The sequence below is a fragment of the Excalfactoria chinensis genome, chromosome 3, assembly GCF_039878825.1.
Source record: "Excalfactoria chinensis isolate bCotChi1 chromosome 3, bCotChi1.hap2, whole genome shotgun sequence".
Taxonomy (NCBI): Eukaryota; Metazoa; Chordata; class Aves; order Galliformes; family Phasianidae; genus Excalfactoria; species Excalfactoria chinensis.
In genome coordinates, this window is record NC_092827.1 from 100,554,934 (window position 1) to 100,569,090 (window position 14,157).

The 14,157-nt window shown below is 39.8% G+C and overlaps 1 long non-coding RNA gene across 1 annotated transcript; it reads right to left on the reverse strand.

The window, feature by feature from the left end:
* Positions 1-1,611: 1,611 nt before the first annotated feature.
* On the reverse strand, positions 1,612-13,756 carry LOC140250342 (uncharacterized). The gene is made up of 5 exons (XR_011903143.1): positions 13,662-13,756; positions 12,652-12,752; positions 6,887-7,049; positions 5,656-5,741; positions 1,612-3,952 (listed from the first exon to the last, which is right to left on the reverse strand). It is a non-coding gene; the product is annotated as an uncharacterized lncRNA (long non-coding RNA).
* Between the last annotated feature and the right edge of the window lie 401 nt (positions 13,757-14,157).

The window sequence follows — 14,157 nt, forward strand, 5'->3', positions numbered from 1 at the left end:
AAGTGCAGTGATGCTTAGACAAGGTGCTAATTATATAACACACAATACAGTAATTAACTTCTGGCTCTGGGCAGTCACTTAACTGTCCATGTCAGAGGATAAAATTACACTAGATTTACAGCAAAGATGTAGAGCAAGAATGAACAGAAATCATAAAATCACAGAATGCCTTGGGTTGGAAGGGATCTTCAAGCCCCCCCAGCCCCAACCAGTGCCATGGGCTGGCTGCCCCCCACCAGCTCAGGCTGCCCAGGGTCCATCCAACCTGACCCTGGGCACCTCCGTGGATGGGGCACCCACAGCTCTCTGGGCAGCACTGCCAGGGCCTCACCGCCCTCTGAGTAAAGAATTACCTCCTAACATCTAACCTAAATTTCTCCTCTTTTAATTTAAAGCCGTTCCTCCTTGTCCTGTCACTATCAGACCATGTAAAAAGTCATTTCCCCTCCTGCTTATGAGCTCTCCTCAAGGGCAGGAAGGCTGCAACAGCCTGCTCCAACAGCTCAGCATCCTTCTTGTGCTGGGGGCCCAGGCCTGGATGCAGCACTGCACATGAGGCCTCACAAGGGCAGAAATCACAGGAGATGCTAAAAGAGGATGAAGTCCACACAGAATCCAGCATCACGATGACCAGGAACATAAGAACACAATCACTAGCATGGAAAACATGGAAGTCAAAGAGGAGTCTATGAGAGAAGTGAACAGCAGTATTGAATGTGCTGAGAAAATTTAGCTAAAAAGCAGCATTTCTGTACTTGGATGAAAACCAGCGAGGCTAAAAAATAGATTATTTTGCGGAGAAAATTAGTGAGCTGTATACTCTGTCAGCTTAAGCAATACTCTGAAGGCTTCAGTATGTTTCACTGAAACACTGAGCACAGAAATGCAAAATTTAGCGTGTTTCATCCATCCCTGGCCTAGGGAATGTGCCGGTGACATTCTATGGAAGAAGACAGGAAAACAGGGAAATGCCCACAAAGTAGTGTTAGAAAGATGTATGACCTGGACAGAAGACAGATTTCTACTGTGACTGTAAAACAAGTGCTTGCTTGACATGTGGATAAAGCAGTGGCTGGTTAGAGAGTTCCTGTGAGATACATAATAGGAAATGTAAATTAATAAGAGAATGAATAATACACTATGTCAGTGAATAAATGTACCAAAGAAGAGCTAGAACTTCAGTGCAAGATGCTGGAACATTCGCTACCTGTACACAGCATTAAAATCGCCATCAACCATCCTGACCAAAATAAGCAGTTCGGAGCAGCTGCCCCATAAAACAGTTTAAATTCTGCCTGTGAACTACACGTGACTTGTGAAGTCAGCATGCTGATTTCAAAGGTTGTGTAACGTGGGTTATGTGGAATAGATTCTGATCCTCATTATGCTATTTCAATTAGTTGATAACAGCATTTAAAACGTGAGTTTACATTATTTCCTCCAGTTCTAACCATTTTAAAAAATGAAACACAACTTTAGGCATTTCGAAATGTATGACTTGAGTAGCCAGTAAACAAAAGTAATTTGCTATGCCAATAACGTAATAGAGTAGTCTAAATATATAAAATGAGCTTATGAATGTTTCATATTTGATTTTAATAAATGTATCTCAGTAGTTATTATTTTCACTTCTCAGAGCTTGTTTGTGTAGTAAGCCTTGTTAGTGGAGTCTTGTTGATTTTTATTAAATCCTGTGCCAACACAAGTTACACAGCAGGAAATTCTAATGCAGACGTACAGCCCATGTACACTAACCATGACATCTTTCCTCCTGTCCATTCATATCACATAGCAAAAACCCTTCTGAGTTCTTCTCACACAGTTTCCACAGTATCGCTGACAAAATGTTGGCTTTTTATAAGCACGTTTACTTTCAGATTTGCTACGATGCATTCAAAACATAAAATGCACATCACTCATCTTTTATTTGAGAGTTGCACCCCACCTTTTGAGCTACTTGCGTACCTGGGTCAAGTTTCTGTTAATAAAATTACACCTCGTGACAGGTAGAGAGGGAGTGAACTGATGACAAGCATTCGATGAATTGCTGCCTGTAATTTCCCTGCTTTGTTGCCTTGAGCAAATGAGCTATCAAGGAGGCAAGCAACTGCAGGCTCCCTTTGTCCTGCGGGGTGATTGGAGAGAAAGATGAAAGGCAAAATATTCATGTTTCTCACAGTTTTCTGATTTTAATACATTTTGCAGAGGAAAACTCTGCACCAGCAGAGGTGACCCGCCGTTGCTGTTGCTAGTGCTGAAACACACCACCCACCCCTCACTGTGCTCTCATCCACTGTTTGGACTCCAGCATTCAGCAAGTGTCATTCTTTCCACATGGAGGACTTCAGTGTCAAACCTTTGCTCCTTATACACTTCCATGTCAGACACCATTCTGTTGGGCTGCCCCTCTGCTGCCATCTGTGACAAGGCAACAACACGGAATAGGAATATTGGTGGGAAGGTTCAGTCTCTACTGTCATCCCACCAACATCCACCTCTGATGTTGTGGGTCAACATCATAAAATAGGAGGCATTACTTTAGGAGCAGCCCTCATATTAATGTTTACAAAAATCATACCCTATGATAAAAATTAATGTATGCAAAGACAACAGAGAAGGAGCTTTTTGGTGTTTCTGATATGAACTTTGTGGTGGAGGTGCATTTTCAGGCCTCTACCCATGGCTGCCAGAAACAGAACTACTTGTTCTTAACTACTTAGTCTGAATAATTCTGTATAAGAATGAAATAAGATGCGTTTCAGAAAGTATGCAATGAAAACTTTTAGGCAGGAAATCACTTTTCAGTATGCCCCTTGAAAATGTGGAATTCCTGATCAGTCTACAATGCGCTCAGTAAAAAATGGAAATTGAAAACATAAATAGATTGCAACAGTCAAAGTGACCTCAATACAGAAAAAGAAAAAGCAGAGCTTAACCATGAGCCCCAAGGAAAAATACATGAAAGTAATGTGGTTATCTTTAATAGGCGCTACTGACGTAATGTGTGACCACTGCGACCTTGACCACTGCTGGAGGTACACCACCATCTTACAGTCAAAACAGCTGCATCATCCAATGGCTTTGGAAGGTCAGAAAACAAAGAATGCAATCAGATCTAGCAGAGGAAAGCACGCTATTCATCTGCAGTACTAGTTGTTAAAGAAAGGGTCACACAGGGTAACAAAAAGAAGAGGTAAAAAGATGCGTTTTGTTGAGTTGAGTCTTCCATTGATACTGCATACATCTACATCTGCAAGGGGAAATAAGTGGGTGACTCACAACAACAGGCTATGCCAAATCTCCAGTCTCCAGCTGAGCAACCAGGGACATCCACTTTAATTACTCTTCCATTTCATCTGGTTTTTCTTTTACAGCATCTTTGTAGCCAGACAGAAAAAACAAAACAAAACAAAACTAAGAGATATGGTTGAGAGTTGAAAGAATGAGCACAGAGAGTAGATAAAAGATACAAGAATTGGAAAGGCAGGTCAAAATTTTAAATGCATATACAGAGCAAAGCTAATATGAAATAATCTGAAATGGGAAAGAACTACATTATTTTTTAAATTGCTTGCTTTTCCAATTCTCTTCTTCCTTTGTTCTCCCCCCCAAGCAATGCCATCTATTCAATGGTATCCTCGCTGTTTGTTTTTCACTCTGTTGTTTTAAATCCATCAGTTCTGTACACCTTTTGTAGACTGGAGACAAACTTCTTGCCAAGGCACACCTCAGTTCCTTCAGTAATTAATATTAGTGAGATAGTGCTTGGCACACATACGGAGTAACAACTTGTACAAAACCATGGAATCAAAGCATCCCTGTGGCAGGAGGGCCCATGAGGATTCTCTGGTCCAAAGTAGGATAACACTGAGCACACACTGGGGTTCTCATGGCTTTTCCAAGTTGGGTCCTTTGTCACTCTCAACTAAGTTGTTCTAAATTACTTGTTTCCCTTGAAAAAAAGAAAGATAATATAAATAATGGCTTTACCTTTGATCAACTGGATATCACAACAGTTTGCATTTCTATTTAATCACGACAACACTTGCAAAAAGGAGTCTGTAATTTGGGAGTGCAAGTTTTGTGGGATTATCCAGCCTGAATGCTGCAAATTAGAATGTCTTCCTCAGCAATTGTATTTCATGGTTCTGCGGTACTACGCATCCCCTTACTATGTCATTTATGCTATAGTATATGATATAGGAAGTGGGATATTTAGATCAGAATTCCCAGAATTCTCCAGGGATGGGGCATCAACCACATCTCTAGACAACCTGTTCCAGAGCCTGGCCGTACATTGATGTGAAAGGTCTTCACATTGTGTATCCTGTTCCATGGATCACCTTCACGATCTTAACTAAGGTCCTAATATCCTCAAATCATAAATCCACTGTCCTCGTGTGCAAGAAGTATTGAAGCTGGTATATGGCCAAGACTCTCAGTCACCCACCTGCTGAAAAGGCAGACTTTCCACCAACTTACGTGTAACAGTCTTGAGCATTGATGGCTGGCTGGAGAAACGCTACTTAATTATGGTTATTCATGGAGGTGCTTACAGCTATGCACTAAATTCTGCCTTTTGTTATAGGCTGGAAAATGAATTTAATTTTTTTCTCCTACAGTCATGCCTTCCTGGAAGTCATTTTAAGGAGAGGTCTGTACTGTGCTCACTTGAATTTAATCTCTTATGCTTTAATAAGTATCCTGCAGGGTTATTAAGGTGTTAGAATTATCTCCAAAGAAAAAGAATTACGTTATTAGTTAGCAAACGACGAAAATTTGTCTTCCAAATACATTCTGTTGTTTGAATAGAAACGAAACAGTTTTAGAACAAAACGTACCCTTACTGGTAGCTTGTTTATTTTTAGAAATAGCAAACGTGGGTTTTTTTTGTTTTGTTTTTTTTGGAAACCACAGAGAAATTATGCTTCAGAACAAGGTAATGCATCTCACAGTGTAATTTATCAGGACAGAGGTTTAGTCCCTCCATCACAATCACAAACTGTGTCACATCGTTGCTATCAACAAGGATATGATCTCTCTGCTGATAAATTTGTAAAATTATCTGCAATACTTTGTTGCTGTTGATGCTTACTAACAGTTGGACAGCATCCACTCAGTTCTTGGATGGCAGCGCTCCATGCATTCACTGCATGGAGGGATCTTTGGAAATGGGCAGTGAGGGCCTTCCTTAGTAGACTGTTAGGAGGCTGAAGGCAGGCTGTGGTGGTATCAGCACCTACCCAAACCAATGCTTGGAGGCCAGCAGGACCTCAGCATGATTTAATTGTCCCCTGAGTTGATGTTGATCAGCCAAGCGGGGTGGGAAGGAACAGGCCTCGCTCACGTTGGTGTAGTGGAGCACAAAGTAAGGGTCAGGCAGTGAATGAATTGTGGGTTTCCCAGAGATGGGCATCCTTTGGCAAGCAATTAGGTTTGTATTTGCCCACAGGAAAGCTTGCCACACTTTCCTAAGAGACTTGTCACCAGAAATGGCAAATGTCAAGTATGCATCTGACAGTTAAGAACTCCAGCCACAGAGCCATATGCTCAAGATGGAGTGGGATGCCTGTAGGATGCCTCGCTGGCATTCGTCCCCAGCTCCATAGGCACTGGCCTGCAGAAACCTGGGCCCTCCCATGGTCATGGATTTACCAGCAGTTAGCAGTGCCATGAACATCGCTCATCTTCTGTCCATCCACCTTGTATCCACACATAGGTAACCAGTGAATGCAGAGCATCTGAAACAGGTAGAACAAAGGAGATGATGTTTGAGTCCCAAGTCCTAAGAGCAGCTTCTTATAGTGTTTGCTCACACAGTGGTTGATAACTGCACTCTTGAATAAAATTTCTAAAATGATGAGAGAACAGTAGCACCGTTATTTCGGTAAAATATATCATCATTATTGGGAAAAATTTAAACAGCAATGAGCAGCTGTTATTTAAAATAGCATATGTCAGTGTCTCATATCTTGCTGCTGATGAGGCAAGAAGCTGAAATGTACTTCCAAGAGTGATAAATCTGCCCAGGTTCCTAAACTAGTACCGAGTGGAAATGGAAATGCATCAAATGCAGCTAGAATTCTGCCAGAATGCGGGAACCCAAGTGGTCATTCATTTCAGATCTCTTCATTTTTAGTATCCAAATCAATATCCCAAAGATGTGATTTGTGAAGATTCTACTTACTAAATGTGTTCAGTTTCAAGTGTTAAGCTATAGCTGTGGTGTATGTAAAGAGCACTCATCAAATACCTGCTTCCACGTGTAATTATTCTAGCAGTGAGTTGTAGAAATATTACCTCATTTTACACTTAAATCCGGTTGCATTTCAACATTATTTGAAATAGGAAGCCACGTCTAAGAAGGTTCTTATCTATGAATAGTATTACTGTAGACTGCTCTCCATAAGCTTTTCATTGCTAACATTCTGCTAGAGATTTGTGTGGATTTTAGAGAGAACATGTTTTGCTGCTGCTTTACATGCAGGGAAATAAATTATGATCAATTTAACATCAACCTGAAATCAAGTGTGTATTAAATAATTTAGTTCTTTAGAAGTCACTTAAATGGCATCTAAAAACAGTTTTTTCTGGATCATTAATAGCCTGGTAGACAGAAATACCGTGTTAATCATGAAGGAGTTTATAGTTCATGAAACAGTGACAGATTTTTGTGTATGAAACAAGTATTCTAGTACTATGGTTCTAGGCTGCTTCAGTAAAGGCAAAACAGTTTTCATAGTGACTTCTGCTTTTGACACTCATTTTGTTTGCTGATCATTTCCCGTATTTAATTTCAGTCTAAAAATTAAATAACAGTGTTACAATGAAAATGTTGTTTAATCACAACAGGTTTAAAAACACGAAAGAAACACCTAGGGCATACCTTCTCAGGCTTTAATAACAAAATGTCCCTTCTGACAAGGAAAGCCGGCTATTCAGACACCAAAAGAAGAGGAGAATTAGTAGTCCATGCCTTCGACTCAACTCTTGGCAGAACTTCGGTCTCTTCGTGTTGCTCTAGTTGTACAAAATGGGGTAGAAACAGCCTCAGGGAAAAATCAGGAGTAATGAGGTTAGTTTAAGTAGAGCTGACAGAACGACTCTATATCAGTCCCCCAACACTAAGCCATATATCCAGATGCAGCAGGTAAAGTTCACATTAAACAATCACAAGATCATTTACTGTAGATGTATTATAATTTAATGTAGATATATTGTGTTTTCTTCTGATTGTTTTATTATCATTATTATTATTATTAAACACACATCCTAAGACAGCATCAGAAGGTATGAAATGTGACAGCAGAGGTGTAAAGATGTTAGATTAATGGTGGGCTAAGAAATATATGACCTTCATAGAGTTCTGTCTTCACAATTCCACCCACTCTTTAATAACAACTCCTACCTAAATGTAAAAAAGTTTATATGTGAAATACAGAATAACAACATATTCCTGCTTGCCCTGGCCAACTGATAGTGATATACGTGCTAGATATACAATGGGACAAGTATAATTAATTGTGACATTGCCAAAAGGACACAGTGCTTTTTCTGATGAACTCTTTACATCTTTCCAAAGGGTCGCAGTCAGTAATTCAGCTTTAGGCTGGTTTACTGCCTAGAGCAAATTTGATCTTTGTGGAGTTACACAAGCTATGGAATAGGTGATCTAGAATGGTTACGTGTTTAAAATGTGAACAGTGTTCCAGGGAAAATAGAAAAGCTGCTGCACTTGAACTTGGTGCAAATAATAGCTTAACTGAATGCAAATGATGCATGCTCTTCAGCAGGACTGCCAAGCTGAAAACAACAAATCATAGTAATGTTATAACACCGAGATAAGATAATTTGGTAGAAATAATTTCTAAAACTAGATTTCAAGGCCAGCAGAAGACAAAGCGTGAACAGACAGAAACAGAAACCCAGAAAACAGCAAACTGAGCAGTAGTTATCTTGTGAAAAATCAGTTTAAATCCACGCTAAAATGTTCTGATTTAGAAACACTAATGAATCTTACTCTCAGGCTATTTTTATACTAATTCTCTACTGTTGCTCCTATATATGCACAATAATGCTGATATCAAAGTATTTTTGTTAGTCAACCGACTTTACCTGATTATAAAATCACTAAGGTTGGAAAAGACCTCCAAGATCACCAAATCCAACCCCAGCCCACCCCACCGTGCCCACGTCCCTCAGTGCCACATCCCCACGGCTCTGGGTCACCTCCATGGATGGTGACCCCACCACTCCTGTGCAGCTGTGCCACTGCCTCACCGCTCTTTGGGAGAAGGAATTGTTCCTAACAGCCAACCTGAACCTCCCCTGGCACAACATGAGGCCATCCCCTCTCGTCCCATGGCTGTTCCCTGGGAGCAGAGGCCGACCCCACCTCACACAGCCTCCTTTCAGGGAGTTGTGGCAAGACTTCAAGTTTTTTTTTCCTTTGAACCAATAATAGCAGCTCTTGCCAAAGTGTTTGTTTATGGATGTAACTGCAAGCAAACTTTTACATACATATCATCCAGACTCAAACAAGATCCATCTCTACCTTTCTTTCTATGTTCAATTGCCCATCACCTTCTACATGCAGTTTCAAATGATGCTGTTCAAATGAAATACTGCAGTGATTCAGCAGTGATATTTTTATGATAGTAAAGTTTACGTTATCTAAAGCATACAGCTTATTTTTCTTAATACAGTAGCCAAATATAAGTGAACTACATAAAACTGCCAAAGCTGGCATGATGCAAGAGTCCAGTTACATTTTCCCAGTATATTCCTGCATCTGAGCAGCAGTAGAGAGAAGTCTTTATTCGCAAGAGGTAGCCATAAAGAACCAGCTGCCTTTCATGATGGTTGAATACCACCTCCAGTCATACGTGCCGTTTCAAAAGGGATGTCAAATTCCAATTGTAAAAGTAATACCTTGAGAAGGAAAACTAAGATGGGATAAGGAACAACTTGAATTCAAGACGAGCTCCAGATTCGGATGAAGTGATAATGAGAAAAGAAATCAGAAGCTTTCAAAAAAATTACATGATTCCCCCTTTCTATGTAAGGCTTTTACAAAGAGACAACTTCCAAAAGGAAAAGCAAATCAAGGATAGCTCCAAATTGGAAGTGATAATGAGGGGCACTAACAAGACTTATATCAGTAGCCAGAGATAGTTTTGTTTTTAAATAAGGAAAAACCAGTAAGCATTTCAGAAATCACAGATATTTCAGAACTATGCTGAAACATAAGGAAGAAGAAAGGCAGCATTAGACAACAATAACGTTTGAGTTGATTGGCTTAAGAAACTGCCTGTACAGGCTGAAAATGGGGGCAAGGTTTAATCTTATCGGTCAAATTCCAGCAACAATAAACCAAGGCATGTAGCTACCTTCACGAGATCCACAGATATCCTCAGGCTGTCAGCAGAGGCTATGCTGACTTACAGTGAATGAAGCCTGACATGACCTTTCAGATGTGGGGAAGTTTGGTCAGCCCAATACGAAATGCAATCTGACAGACATTTAGAAAGAATGTTTAAGTGACTGTGATGCCCATGGCACTTGCACTAAGTGAAATAAAGGTTTGAGAGAATTTCTGTGGGCTTTCGTGTGCTTTGATCAAGAATGTAAGACTGTTAAGGATACGTAGTGAATGATGTCACCAAAACAACAGCATAAAATGGAACTACCATCCCTAAGAAAACAGCTTTCAGGCCACAGCTATCACACTTGCAAGGACTGATAGAACTCGATGGAAATAGACTAGACTTCAGTTATTATGTCCACAAAAATTCCCTGCCTAAGAAATTTTAATTCAGACACGTGGTGACTCAAATAAGAGCTCTCCAGCTTTAGGTCAGGGACTCTAGATAGTACTGAGAAGTAGATGTAGTTTTAAGGAGAAGAAAAGAGCTGATAACAGCAGCAATCTTCACCATTAATATGCTGTTCTGATACAGTCTTTGGTAAAATTAGTAACTGCCAAGTGTATGCTGGTCCAAAGCAAACTCTTGCTCAGAAGTTAGGATATTTTACATCACGTGTTTAACTGAGCAGTCAGTAGCAAAATCTTCTAGATCTGCAAATATTAACCATCTGCAGGGTCTGCAGGGCTGGAAGCCTGCTTTGCTGCCAGCAAACAGGGTCATAAACCTCCACGGTGGCTCAGCTTCCCCAGGACACAGATGGACTGCTCCACTTGGGCTCCGAACTCAGACAGAGAGACAGCATTTCAAGACACATTACCAAGCAAAGAATGCCCCCCCCACACACACTAAATGTATTTGCATTAAGTCTGAGAGATGTTGAATTTGGAAAAGGTCTATCAGATTTACTTACTTGTTGAGACAAACCCTTTGGTTCCAGGCCTGCAAATGATAGAAACGTGTTTGCTTGGACAAAATATTTGTGCTGTGTAAACATAAATAAGTGTGTTAACCTGGAAAAGAGCAGGATCTTGGAATGGGAACAATTCCAAGTGCAGGGAAAAAAATAAAGCACAAATGCAAAATTCCTGATAGAAACAAATGGAAGACCTAAGTGTTTATTATTCAACTGATCCTTCTTTTGCTTTTTGATCTCCGAGCAATCTGACAAATATTAAATAGCAAGAAATGAGATCTCATAGGTGACTGTGGAGCTTTTATTCCTGTTATAAATAAATTCCTAGTGCTAATAAAGCAGAATCTTTAAGTACTTATTGGTGCATCTTCTGTCAAACAGTGAGAATGGGCCGTTACTCTTATTTATTATAACCCAATTAATAAATGCAGCTCCTTGATGATCATACTATTTGCTGCTGACGACTATAACCTCCTTGCCTTCCATCTATGAAACCCAGAGTCCTTCAGCTCATACAGCATGTGAATGCATTCATGCCATCTTAAAAGTAGATGTGTTGAATTCTCAGCTGCTTTATTTATGGAATTTCCATCATAACAGATAGTGCAGATCTGACTTGGTAGCTCATACAGCACCATAACACTGTTCTATGTTCTGTATAACAAGAGTAAAAGCAGGGAAGCAAGTGACATCTCGACTGGATTATTATTATTAATGGGAATGTTGTACACTGTATAGAAATACATATGAGCATATGCATGCATCAAAAATGAAAGAAGTGGCACCATTTCTTTCCCTCTTCACATCCAGGACACGCTGCATGAAAGTCAAGTATTAAGAATGTGAGATGCGACTCCTTGGCTTCCCTACATGTAAAACATCCTGGCTGTGTGAGAGGGTGGAATTGTAACAATATTTTTGAAACAGATACCTATGTTGATGATTGGGCTTTAATTCTTGTCAAAGTTCCACTTTCTCCTACTTTTACATGTTATACCATGCTCTCTACAGGTGTCCCTTTCTGGTTAATCCAGTATCAATAAATGGATTACTGATAATGAAATGAGGACCATCACCACAGTAATTGTGGTAAAAGGTCATTTCCATCTCATTTCAAACATATGCGATAAAAATGTAATCATCCACACACCAAAAAGCTACAAGTTGCCAGTCACACACATGCATAGATGAGAACACTTTCTTTGCCTTCAGATCAAGGACAGAGAGCCACATTCCCCACTCTCATCTTCCTCATCATCACTGTAAAAGACGGCAATGAATCAGTCGGTTAATCCAAGTGTTAACTCAGACGCTGGGTGCTCACAAATTTGTCCAACGATCACGATCTGCCTTCTCAGTTTATCATGTTAAGCCCATACAGGGTTAATTTGGGATTCATACTTAGAGGTACTTCCATATGGTAACATGTTTGAGCAGTTGCTTAAATTTTTAATTGAGTGGGATTTTTTTTTGGATGCGGGCCCAATTCATCGTAGTCAATTTGCATTCAGAAGTAGATTGTGTGTTTTAAAGGGAAGTTTTCAAAAGTGACTTTACAATTACAGATTATTTCGTGATTAAAGAGAGTGACTCAATGGGGGAAAAGGATGAAGTCAGCACATCAAAATGAAGACACAGCCATGCAGAAGACAGCCATGCACAGAAGGAAAACATGAAGAGTTCTTGAACTCAGTTCACCATTCAATGTATTCTAACAGAAAGACACACACTTGAGATCTACACTGTGGTCAATAGCAGTTTACAGCACTTAGTATGCGTTAGAGGGATTTATGAAGCAAAGGAATTTTCTAAAGTAGTGCTTTTAGAGTGGTGAACCATCTATGCCAAAGCTTTTTTGCTGACTACTCAGAAATCAATTAAATATTTATTATGATCATCACAATTTACATTTATTACCAGCAAGTTCTAATAAGAAGCCTCCTTGTCACAGAAGCCCCAGCTGAGTGATGATGATATTTTGTCTCCTCCAAAAGGAGGCAAATTATTAAACAGTGAAGGTCAATTTGAACAATACAAGTGATATCTGTCATTACATGTTTAAGTGCTTTATCAGCGATACCAGTTTGCTCTGCTTCATTGGAAAAGAGTCCAAAAATAGATTTCTTACATTTTGGTTAACTGAGGTTAAAGCAATAATTGTGCCACATTGGGAATTGCAATTTTACCTTTTTTAAACTCCCAGTTCTTCAAGTCAAAAGTAATATCTGTAAAACTCAGTCTTGAAACCTGTACTAGAGCCAGACTAATTTGTAATAGGCTTTAGAATTAGCTAAAGCTATATTAAATTACCTGTTACATTTAAACAGAGGCCCATCTGGAGCTGAATCTGTGGATGGATGTGAAGTACAAGACAATGAGCTTCAACAGGTCCATCAACAGCAAGAAGAGATCTGGGGAAAACAGAAAAGAACAGGGGACCCAGTGACACGAGACACATAAAGTCCAAGCCACTTAATGCCTCCTTCACCTCAGTCTTGCCTGGTACAACTGGCCTCCAGGAATCACAGGTATACCTGACAGAGGGCAGTAAACAAATGTGTGCCACTCTTCGCAGTGGTATCCAGCAGTAGGACAAGAAGCATAGTAAAATACAGGAGAAACTGGCCAAACATAAGGGAAACTTATTTATGTGAGGATGGTTGAACATTGGAACAGGCCACCCTGAGAGGTTGTGGATGCACCATAAGAGAGCTTCAAAACCCAATGGGATGTGGCTCCTTGCTCTGTGTGACTGTGCCAAACTCCAGAGGTCCAACCCAGCTTCACCCATTCTGTGATGCAGTGATAAAACTGGCCAAAGAAAGTCAACTGTCTCAACTACAAGGACAAAAGATAGAAACATCTGTTATTGAAATTAGTGGTTGGATTTTTACAAGTAGTGCAATACCATTGCAATTCTTCTGCTTATCTCAAGCAAATGGATAACACCAACTTATTTCTGCTTTACTGTTACATGCTGGGATTGTAGATTACCTCCGAATTCAGCAAAGACTGCTATTTTGTGTTGACAAGATTTGATAATCGTTTGTCATTTTCTGAACGGTAACTACAGATGGCAGGTAGAATAACATTACTTACATAGTGATTGGCTGTCTTTTTAAAATACATTGAAAAGTCTGTTTCTATTAATGATGTATTACCAAAATTGTTTCCAAAACATATTGGGAATGAAGAAAATGACAGAGATTAATTTTACAGGAGTACAAGTACAGACTGGGCAACTTCATAGAAAATACTCAGGTCAAGAAGTTACCCAGCTTCCCAGTAGCAAGAGGCTAGAAAGTATCCTGTATACTTACCCTAGTTTTAGTCTTAGAGAAACAGCCTTGTTTGGTCTTTATTCCTCTTAAGGAGAAGCAGAAGCCTGCTTATACTGAGACTGCAATATCCTTCCTAGGAAAGAAAGTGGTAGGAAACAGTCCCAAGAGACAAGAAACAGAAAAAAAATGAGGGGAAAAGTAAAAAAAAAAGGCAGAAATTAAAAAACAAAACAGCAGGGAACTAGAAGAGATCTGGACCCCTTCTGTCAGCATCCATTGGTCTCTTCGAGTATTCATGAGCAGTGAGGTGGTCCAGAACCAGATAATCTAAAACCCAAACCATAAAAACCTTGTCAAATACAGTAGTGACAGTTCTGCAGTTTGTGTGGTGTAAGTGGTGTTAGGTAGGACAACAGGAAGAATTTTATTTTATTTTAAACTACGAGACTACTGAGATACTGGAACAAGTTGCCCAAAGAGTTTGTGAATGTCTCATCATCAGAAATGTTCAAAGTAGGGCTGGACAGGGCTTTGA